Raw genomic sequence first — 10964 nt, 5'->3', positions numbered from 1 at the left:
CTGGAAGAAATTGATAAATCCAAGAAACATATAAGCTACTAACACTGAAACAGGAATAGAAAACTTAAACAGACCCATAACCAGCAAAGAAATTCAATCAGAAACAAAAAACTCCCAATAAACAAAATCCAGGGTTAGATGGCTTCACAGGCCAATTCTACCAAACTTATTTATTTATTTATTTATTTATTATTTTTAATTAAAAAATTTTTATTTATTTATTCATTCATGAGAGACACAGAGAGAAAGAGAGGCAGAGACACAGGCAGAGGGAGAAGCAGGCACCATACAGGGAGCCAGATGTGGGACTTGATTCTGGGTCTCCAGGATCACGCCCTGGGCTGAAGGCGGCACTAACTGCTGAGACACCCGGGCTGCCCTCTACCAAACATTTAAAGAAGAGTTAATGGGACGCCTGAGTGGCTCAGTGGTTGAGCATCTGCCTTTGGCTCAGGGCGAGATCCTGGAGTCCCAGGATCGAGTTCCACATCCGGCTTCCTGCACGGAGCCTGCTTCTCCCTCTGCCTATGTCTCTACCTCTCTTTCTCTCTTTCTGTGTGTCTCCCATGAATAAATAAATAAAATCTTAAAAAAAAAGGAGAAGAGTTAATAACTATTCTCAAACTATTTCAAAGAATAGAAAAGGAAGGAAAACTTTCAAATTCATTCTAAGGGGCCAGCATTACCCTGATTCCAAAACAAGATAAAGACTTCACTAGAAAAGAGAATTATAGGCCAATATCCCTGATGAACATGGATGCAAAAATTCTCAATAAAATACTAGCAAACTGAATTGAACATTATATTAAAAAATAACTCACCACGATCAGATGGGATTTATTCCTGGGTTGCTAGGGTGGTTCAATATTTGCAAATCAATCAACATGATATACTGCGTTAATAGAAAGGATAAGAACCATATGATCATTTCAAGAGGTGCAGAAAAAGCATTTGACAAAGTAAAACATCCATTTATCCATTCATGATAAAAACCCTTAACAAAGTACATTTAGAGGGAACATAGCTCAGCATGCAGCTAATATCATCCTCAATGGGTAAAAAATGAGAGCTTTCCCTCTATAGTCAGGAACAAGACAAGGATGTCCACTCTCACTACTGTTATTTAACATAGTACTGGAAGTCCTAACCACGGCAATCAGACAATGAAAAGAAATAAAAGTCATCGAAATTGGCAAGGAAGAAGTCAAGCTTCAATATTGGCAAATGACATGATAATCTGTACAGAAAACATGAAAGACTCCACCAAAAACTGCTAGAACTGACAAATGAGTTCAGCAACAAATGAATTCAGATACAAAATCAACCTACAGAAATCTGCCGCATTTCCATACAACAATAATGGAGCAGCAGAAAGAGAAATTAAGGAATCAATCAGGAATCAATCCCACGAACCATACACTAAAAACAGTAAGATACCTAGGAATAAGCCCAACCAAAAAAGTGAAAGAGCTGTACTCTGAAAACTATAAAACACTGATGACAGAAATTGAAGAGGACACAAAGAAATGGAAAAATATTCCATGCTCATGGATTGGAAGACCAACTATTGTTAAAATGTCTATACTACCCAAAGCAATCTATACATTTAATGCAATCCCTATCCAAATACTACCAGCATTTTTCATAGAGCTAGAACAAACCATCCCAAGATTTGTATGGAACCATAAATGGCCCTGAATAGTCAAGGCAACCTTGAAAAAGAGAAGCAAAGTGGGAAGCATCACAATTCCAGACTTTAGGTTATACTACAAAGCTATGGTGATCAAAACACTATGGTTGAGGAAGAAAAATAGATCAATAGAACAGAATAGAAAACCCAGAAATGCACTCACAACTATCTGGTCAGTTAATCTTTGATGAAGCAGAAAAGGATAGGTAATGGGAAAGAGACAGTCTCTAACAAATGGTGTTGGGAAAACTGGACAGCAACATGCAAAATAATGAAATTGGACTACTTCCTTACATCATAGACAAAAATAAATTCAAAATGAACTAAGGACATAAATGTGAGAATTGAAATCATAAAAATCCTAGAAGAGAACAAAAGCACTTAGCTTCTTTGACATTGAATATAGCAACTTCTTTCTAGATACATCTCCTGAGGCAAGGGAAACAAAAGCAAAAATAAGCTATTGGGACTTGATCAATATAAGGCTTCTGCACAGCAAAGGAAACAGCCAGTCAAACTAAAAGGCAACCTACGGAGTGGAAGAGGATATTTGAAAATGATGTATTTGATGAAGTGTTAGCATCCCAGATTTATAAAGAATTGATACAACTCAACACCAAACAGCACAAGTAATCCCCCTAAGAAATGAGCAGAAGACATGAACAAACATTTCTCCAAAGAAGACCTACAGGGGCACCTGGGTGGCCCATTTGTTGAGCATCTGCTTTTGGCTCTGGGATTGAGTCCCAGATTGAGCCTGCTTCTCCCTCTGGCTATGTCTCTGCCTCTCTCTGTGTGTTTCTCATGAATAAACAAAACAAAATAAAATAAAATAAAATAAAATAAAATAAAGACCTACAGATGGCCAACAGACACATGAAAAGATGTTTAATACCCCTTATCATCAGGGAAATATGAATCAAAGCTACAATGAGATATCACCTCACACCTGTCAGCATGGCTAAAAGCCACAACACAAGAAACAACAGTTGTTGGTGAGAATGTGGAGAAAAAGAAACCTTCATGTACTGTTGGTGGGAATGCAAACTAGTGCCGCTGCTATGGAAGACAGTATGGAGGTTCCTCAAAAAATTAAAAATAGAACTAACCTATGATCCAGTAATCATACTATTGGGTACTTTCCACAAAATACAAAAACACTAATTCAAAGGGATACATGCACCCCTATGTTTACTTCAGCATTATACACAACAGCCAAACTGTGGAAGGGGAGGGGCAGAGGGATGCAGAGAAACTCAAGCAGACCCTGCTCTGAGTGCAAATTCCGATGTGAGTCTCGGTCATGACCTGAGCTGAAACCGGCTTTTTATTTTGATGAGGTCCCAATAGTTTATTTTTGCTTTTGTTTCCCTTACCTCAGGACACATATCTAGAAAGAAGTTGCTATAGCTGATGTCAAACAGCTTTGTTTGCTTTTAGGATTTTTATGGTTTCAGGTCTCAAATTTAGATCCTTAATTCATTTTGATTTTATTTTTGGCTATGATGTAAAGAAGTGATCCAGTTTCATTCTTTTGCATGCAGCTGTCCAGTTTTCCCAGCACCATTTGTTGAAGAGATAAATACTTCTTGGGTATTATGACTATCATGACTCTAGATCATGACAATCTTTTTTTTAAAAAAGATTATTATTATTATTATTATTGAGAAAGAGAGAGAGAATATGAGCAGGAGGGCCAGGAGAAGATGGAGAGAGTCCCAAGCAGGCTCCATACCCAGCCCAGATCCCTATGTGAGGCTTGATCCCAGGCCCCTGAGATCATGATCTGAGCCTAAACAAGAGTCAGAAGCTCAATCACCTTTGCCACCCAGGGACCCCTAGATCATGACAATCTTGAAAGTTAAGAATAAATGAGCTTTGGGTTTTGAACTGAAGGTTGTCTGCTTGGAATCCTTTTTATGGAAAAAAAAAATTCAGTATCTGAGACTAAAGTTTTAGAAAACAAAATGAATTAATCACGATCAAAGCAGGAAAATTATCTTCTTATGGAAATAGTCACCAAATGTGTCATTTAGCTAACTCCTGGGTGTTTCATGTGAACCAGTGGCATGGTGCTTATTTTTAAATCAACAGTAATTATTAATAGTCCATTAGGTCTAAAGCATGGTGTTAAGCTGTTAGAGAATATAAAATGTAGATCCTGCTCTTCAGGTGCTTACAATTCTAGTGAAATAGCACATAGATCCTTGGAAAAGTATGATAGTAGTTTAGGTTCAAAGGTAGATGACCTGAGCCAGCAAAAGTACCCAAATAAGTTAATTATAATGAAAATCTCAGTGGGGTTTTGAGGAAGAAGAATCACTTCAGGTTGGAGTTTTCAGAGACAGTGATAACTGAACCAAATCTTGAAGGGTAGGAGGGATGTGGACAGACAGAGGTGAAGAAGAATGGGTATTTCAAGTCTTGAAATTCCTTGTTGATCTTTTTAAAGGAAGCTGGGTAATTTTTGTGGATAATCTGAGTTACCCACTATCCAGCATACTGATATCAGTTTAAAACGCTTCTCTGCCCTCCATTGTTTTTTCTTGTTCTCTGTATGGTCAGTGGATTGACATGGGATGGAGAAAGAGTCAGTGGTCAAGAAATCAAAGAGGATCAGAGAATAAAGAAAATCCTCCTGGGAAATCTGCTAGTGGTTTCGTTTAATTTTATGTCTTAACATGGATCAGTGCTGAAATAGATCCTCCTCACAACATACAATTTACAGCCAATTTAAAACCAAATGATTATCCCTCTTCTATCAAGAGTAACACATTTTAAGGGCTGTGGTCCTTATGCTTCCAAAAGTGAACCAAGGGCATGCAGAATTGTGTCAACCAGAGCCCAAGGGTATTGAAAGAGAAATTGCTCCAGCATGCCGAGAGATCAGCATCTAAAGGATGAAGATGGGAGATAATCACTTATCATTTGACAATTGCAGTAAATAGAGTCAGAAAAAAAATAGATCTGACACCTGGGCAATTAAATTCTTAATAAGTTAGCGATTACACTCAACTGTGCTGGATGTGTTGCAGGAAGACAATGAAGTCCATTTCTACCTAAGTTGCAGATTGTACCTCCCCTTAGGCTATTAAGTTCAAAGATGCGGCTCCCCCCAGGAAATAAAGCGTGCTCCCTGCCTTCCAGTTCTCTACTCCATGCTGGCTGAGTTTTCATTCTAAGCACTTGCTTGAGCATTTTGGAGAATCTTCTTCTCAACAGGACGTTGGTATCTGAACAGAAAGAAAATTGTTTCTATTTCCAACTCAAAGGTGGTTGTATTTACATAAGCTCCTCTTTCATTTAAATCTGTCTTAATCCTCAAGGATTTAGTAGTTGAAATGCAAAATGCATTTTTTTAATAAATGAAACAACCATAAGAGAAAACAAACAGTACAGAGAAAGAATTTTAACAAACCACCTTTCTTTTTCTATTATTATTATTTTTATGTTGTCTTGCTTAAAAGCCATTGGGTTTCAAGATAGTTGTTTGTATTTTCCCAATAAAAGGTTGAAATAAAAATGTATATGTATATACATATGAAATGGTGGAGTGAGGTCATTATTTCATCTGAAAGCACAATGTAATCATTTTAATCTTGCTTTTAACCCATCTTTAAGGTAATTCTGCAAAATTCTATCTTGAGTTTGATAGCTGAGTTGAAAGGCAGCTGGTCTACTTTATCACTCCAACAGTTACATTAAAATACGGTTAATTATTAGCTCTTAGGATTACAAAAGCATGGCCAACGTAGATATTTCCCCCCTAGAGTAATGTGCAAGAATTTATTCTGTGGCATGAATGGCTTAGTTGAGAGTTCTTAAAAATTTCTTCCCTTGTGAGGTGCTAATTGCGAGAGTTCCGTTCTGCACTAAAGGACCTGCCAGCAGAGCAGAGACATGGCAAAAGCTACTGGTTTGCATTCATTTCTATACTTGTTTTTCCATTTAATCACACTCTAATTTCACTTTCGGCACTGTTGTAGAAAGGCATTTTGTTTTTTTACAAACAAAAATACTTAGACTCTAAAGATGCTTTTAAAAAAAAATAAAGGCAAAGGTTTCTTTTAGCTTTAAAACCGTTCTATTAAAAAAAAATTAAAACCGTTCTATTGATTGTAATTTTATTGATTTCTTTTCAGATTATCACTACGATCCTTATTGGCATATACTTTTCCCCTTATCATAATTGTTTCTTTTGTGCGTGAGATGCTGTGTTTAAGTATTTCTACGATACTTGCATGGAATACTAGAAGAAGGTAGTAGGGTAATAGGACATCTTTCCAGTTAGGATAAGCAGAACTGTCCACTAATCAGCGCTACTGGCAATACCAAGACTAAAGCCACTAAGAAGCTTGAAATTATTTTTCTTTGATATTTCTTATTACAAGCTAAATAAAGGATATATAAAGGACTCAAAATTGCATAGTAGACTTTCTTTTTCATGTAAAAAAGAAATCAAGCCTGTATAATTTTCCAGTAGATTAGTCTGGTACCTTAGCAATGGACCAAGTGATTTCCTTCTATAACTAAGTGCAGTGTATGTAGTGAAGAGAAGTGACATTTATTTTTCACCTACTGGGTTGTCAACAGCCTATATAAACATTATCTAATTTAATCCTCTATGGTAAGCATTATAGACCTTATGAAAACTCAGGATGGCTAACACTGTCAATACAACCCATAAAAAAGTACCGGTCACCTATTAGGTGACACTAATAGGAAAATACCTCAAAGCCCACACACTCCTGCTGAGTCAGTAACCTTTGTAGTCATCAGTCAGTATTCAGAAATTAAAACATGGATAGGTTTCCAGTTTTGTTAAAGTTGTTTAAAAGCCATAAAGATTATAGGTTCTTGTTCCAGTTTCTTCCTTCCAACCTACTTCTGTTGCTTTTTGTCTTTCATAGCCCACTTTTTAAATTTATATACCAAAAGGCTATCTTCTGTTAGATTTGTGTCTGATCAACATTCCTTGAGAAATATTGTGACTGGTTTAATCAAGGTCTTGTTAAAAAATTAAAAAAATAAAAGGAGTTTAGAAGGAAACTAATTAAAATGTACTATTAAATATATTACTATAGGGCAGCCCTGGTGGCTCAGCGATTTAGCGCCGTTTTCAGCCCAGGGCGTGATCCTGGAGACCCGGAATCGAGTCCCACGTCAGGCTCCCTGCATGGAGCCTGCTCCTCCCTCTGCCTGTGTCTCTGCCTCTCTCTCTCTGTGTCTTCCACGAATAAATAAAATCTTAAAAAAAAAAAAAAATATATATATATGTATATATACTATAGGACCCAGAAGGCTGCTGCTTTTAAAATAAATCAGATTCAATGTTATTAAAAAAAATCCGCTATTCTTTCAATAATTTATCCCGTATACATACTTGTGTGTATGTGTGTGTGTGAAATAGCCTACTTACAAAAATAGCACAGCATCTTTATAGTAGTAGAAGATTGGAAAGAACAAAAAAGTTGGTCAACCGGTGACTGACTACATAAAACTGATTTTTCGATATCCATTTAATGGAATACTCCACAGCTGTTCGAATGAATGCGGCAGCTCTATAGGTATCAATATAGTTCTAACATTCTGAGGGAGAAAAACCAAAGTGCAGAACAGTGTACTTAGTGTAATTTATGTACAAAAAGAGGAAGATAAATAGTACATATATACTTAGGTTATGCATTAAATGTTTCTCTATTATAGACAAGGAGACAAAAATAGGTTTTAGGTAGGTAGGAATTCGGTAAGTCCAAGAAGTTTCTTTTCACAAGAGTGAGCCTTCACTCAAGGGAAAAAAAAAAAAAAGCCTCTTACAGTACATCTATGGGTTTGTATTTTTTTTTCTTCCTGGAAGTTTAGGCGTACTCCACCACCCAGGGACCTGCTCAAAACCCCCTTTTTCCAAGCATTTATCCATGGGAGAAGGGGCTTTTAGTTTTCATTTAATGCCATTTCACTGATTTTCTGACAAGCACCTATTAATTTTGTATAAAATATGATTTAACTGGTAGTAGGATCATAGGCACTCCCCATTCTGTATGCTTTCTTATAATTAAAAATGTTTTTAAAAAAAATTTGAAAAAGCTGTTGCAGGCTTTCTCTGTTGTTTAGTAAACATCACCAGGGGCATGATCTGCAGAGGCCAATTCTCTCCTAAGGTTTATTTAACTCAGATCGTACCTTTTCTGGAAAATTTTTGAATGCAGCTTTATTGGTTTAATATGTAATGTCTTTTGCCCTGTAATTCACCCATGTGTCATCTCCTCAAGTTCTAGGTCTGGGCTTTTCACAAATTATCGTGCTTCTTAAGGGCACGATTTCCTGGGCCTGGACTGTCCACTAAGAGAGGAGTCCATAAAGTGCTTTGTTCTCTTAGTTAAGGTGGCAGAAGGGAGTAGCATACAGAAGCGGCATACAGAGTTGATCACCTTCACAATGTGAAGATGTGGTTTATGTATACAATGGAATATTACTCAGCTATTAGAAACGACAAATACCCACCATTTGCTTCAACGTGGATGGAACTGGAGGGTATTATGCTGAGTGAAGTAAGTCAGTCGGAGAAGGACAAACATTATATGTTCTCATTCATTTGGGGAATATAAATAATAGTGAAAGGGAATATAAGGGAAGGAAGAAGAAATGTGTGGGAAATATCAGAAAGGGAGACAGAACGTAAAGACTGCTAACGCTGGGAAACGAACTAGGGGTGGTAGAAGGGGTGGAGGGCGGGGGGTGGGAGTGAATGGGTGACGGGCACTGGGGGTTATTCTGTATGTTAGTAAATTGAACACCAATAAAAAATAAATTAAAAAAAATAGTTGGGATAAAAAAAAAAAAAAGAAGACTCAAACACAAAGCGGTGCTTCAAATCACAGTTGGGGAGAAACTTTCTACAAGTAATCTATCAGAGCTCTCCAAAGCCGTATTACTGTTTCATTTAAGTGATCCCTGATTTTACAAAGTTGTTGAAGTTAATGTGCAGAATCAAATAACAGGCCAATTTATACGCATGGATGACAAAACAGAGGTGGACACATCATTGAGTTAATTTTGTTTCTATGTCTTCCAGTTCTGTCATGTGTTCTAGCTATTACAACTTTTGTACATTCTTCCTTCACATGACATTTAAAAAACGAACCTTATTTTACCTTCATGTTTCCACTTAATTGCTCTTTTAAAGACACATTTCTGACTTTTCTTCTTTTCTGGCTTATTCACCAAGTGGACTGAAGGTAATGATAAAAGAAGCTAACAGGGAAGAGATAGACTGTTCCTTCTTCCTCCTCAGCCTGCTGGTCTCCCTCTACTCCTTCTTGGTAGTTTTTTTTTAAGATGTTATTTATTCATGAGAGACACAGAGAGAGGAAGAGACACGGGCAGGGGGAGCAGCAGGCTCCCTGTGGGGAGCCTGATGTGGGATCCCGACCTGAGCCAGAGGCAGAGGCTCAACCACTGAGCCACCCCGGTGTCCCCTCTTGGCAGGTTTTTAACTCAAGGAGAAGCTGGCAAAGAAATGTTTGCAGAGTCGCAGACCCAGTGTCATAAGCAAGTGTATAGACGGATGTGTTTGGAACTGAGAAAGAATGATTTAGTAACTGGTACACATTCATACATTCATACTTCCTTTATAGAAAATTTTAAAAATTGATTCATATGGAATTTTGTTTTTATGCACTGATTAATAACCATTCTATAACCACTTTTCACTCACTAGCTTCTCTTTTTTCTGTATCTGAAATATGAAATGTATAGACAGTTTTATGTTACAAATCCAACCAAGTATTTAAACACCCATGACGAGCACTAGATTAGACCCTGAGAGATTTAGGATATTGAGTGTCTACTATGTACAATGAATTAAGTACAAAAATGAAAAGATAGAGGTCTCTTCTCATGAATTGTGGGAAAAAAAAGACTGATTTTTTTGAACAACACTGTTTCTAGTAATAAGCTTAGATTGAGAACATTCCCCTTAGCATACATTTCTGTGGCATTTACCAGTTATGAAATGTAAATTATTCCTTATCTGCTACAGGATAATACATCAAGGGAAGATTTATTACCTTTTCCTTCCATCATGAAAAATGATTCTTCTAATTTTATCCAATGGCATTAAACTGTTAACAGTTATTTCTGCAACTTAACAGATAATGTTAAAATCAAATTACCCAGAGTGCATGAACTAACCTTTAAGATGTTAAAAAAATGTATTTAATAGCCTAATGTAAGTAATGTTTAAAAATATATTCCAGAGTAGATTGATTCATTATCACAAGGTGGATTTTCCTATCCTATTTAAATATTAGAGGGGTGCCTGGGTGGCTCAGTCAGTAAAACGTCTGACACTTGATTTTGGCTCAGGCCTGATCTCAGGGTCGTGAGCCTAAGCCCCACGACGGGCTCTGCACTAGGCATGGCACCTGTTTCTCGAGGTTCTCTCCCTCTCTTTCCTCCTGTTCTTAAAAAAAGAAGAGATTGTTTTTTTTTTTTTTTCAAGTTTCAGATATTTATTATTCAGTGTAAACCCCAACACAATACACCAACATGACTTCGTGCATTTAGAGGGGATATATTTCCTGGATAAGTGGAAAATTGTGCGGATGGCTTCTGGAAGACCTTTATTCTAGGCAGCTTTATAGTGAACATTTCATTTAGAAGTCTGGGCCTTCTTTCTCCAGTTTGCTGTAATCTACATTCACTGAGTAGCACTTGTATTGATCATTGGACCCAGTTTGTTCCAAGGTTCTGGGTTATTCTTCCTATCCCAACTAACATCTGGATTGAACAATGCCAAGTGCAACACATACAGTGATGCTCCAGTACCTCCTGCCCCAATAAATATGAAGAGAGGGATCAAGCTCGGATGCTTCTTGGCCTGACGGATGATCTGGCATAACATGGTTGCGGTGAGGTCTCCTGTGCAGGAGAAGGAAAAACCGAGTTGCTGCCAAGACCTGGAACTAAGTAATGCCTCAGATAGGTTTTTCTTTGTAACATTTTCTATCTTTACTACCTTTCTCTTCTTTAAAAAAAAAAAAAAAAAAAAAATCACAATCCCAAGCTGGGAAACATGCAAGTTTGTTTTCTGAATAGAATTGAAATGTTAGGGCAGCCCAGATGGCTCAGTGGTTTAGCGCCGCCGTTGGCCCAGGGTGTGATCCTGGAGACCCAGGATCGAATCCTGCCTTGGGCTCCCTGCATGGAGCCTGCTTCTCCCTCTGCCTATGTCTCTGCCTCTCTCTCTCCCTGTGCCTCTCATGAATAAATA

At 37.4% G+C, this 10964-nt stretch overlaps 1 pseudogene; it reads right to left on the bottom strand.

Annotated features, from left to right (window-relative positions):
- Positions 1-9016: 9016 nt before the first annotated feature.
- LOC144324253 (cytochrome c oxidase subunit NDUFA4 pseudogene) lies at positions 9017-10869 on the bottom strand (annotated as a pseudogene).
- Between the last annotated feature and the right edge of the window lie 95 nt (positions 10870-10964).

This window comes from Canis aureus, chromosome 11, assembly GCF_053574225.1.
Source record: "Canis aureus isolate CA01 chromosome 11, VMU_Caureus_v.1.0, whole genome shotgun sequence".
NCBI classification, from domain to species: domain Eukaryota; kingdom Metazoa; phylum Chordata; class Mammalia; order Carnivora; family Canidae; genus Canis; species Canis aureus.
The sequence above is the reverse complement of the archived record's forward strand: the minus strand, read 5'-3'. Positions and strand labels throughout refer to the sequence as shown.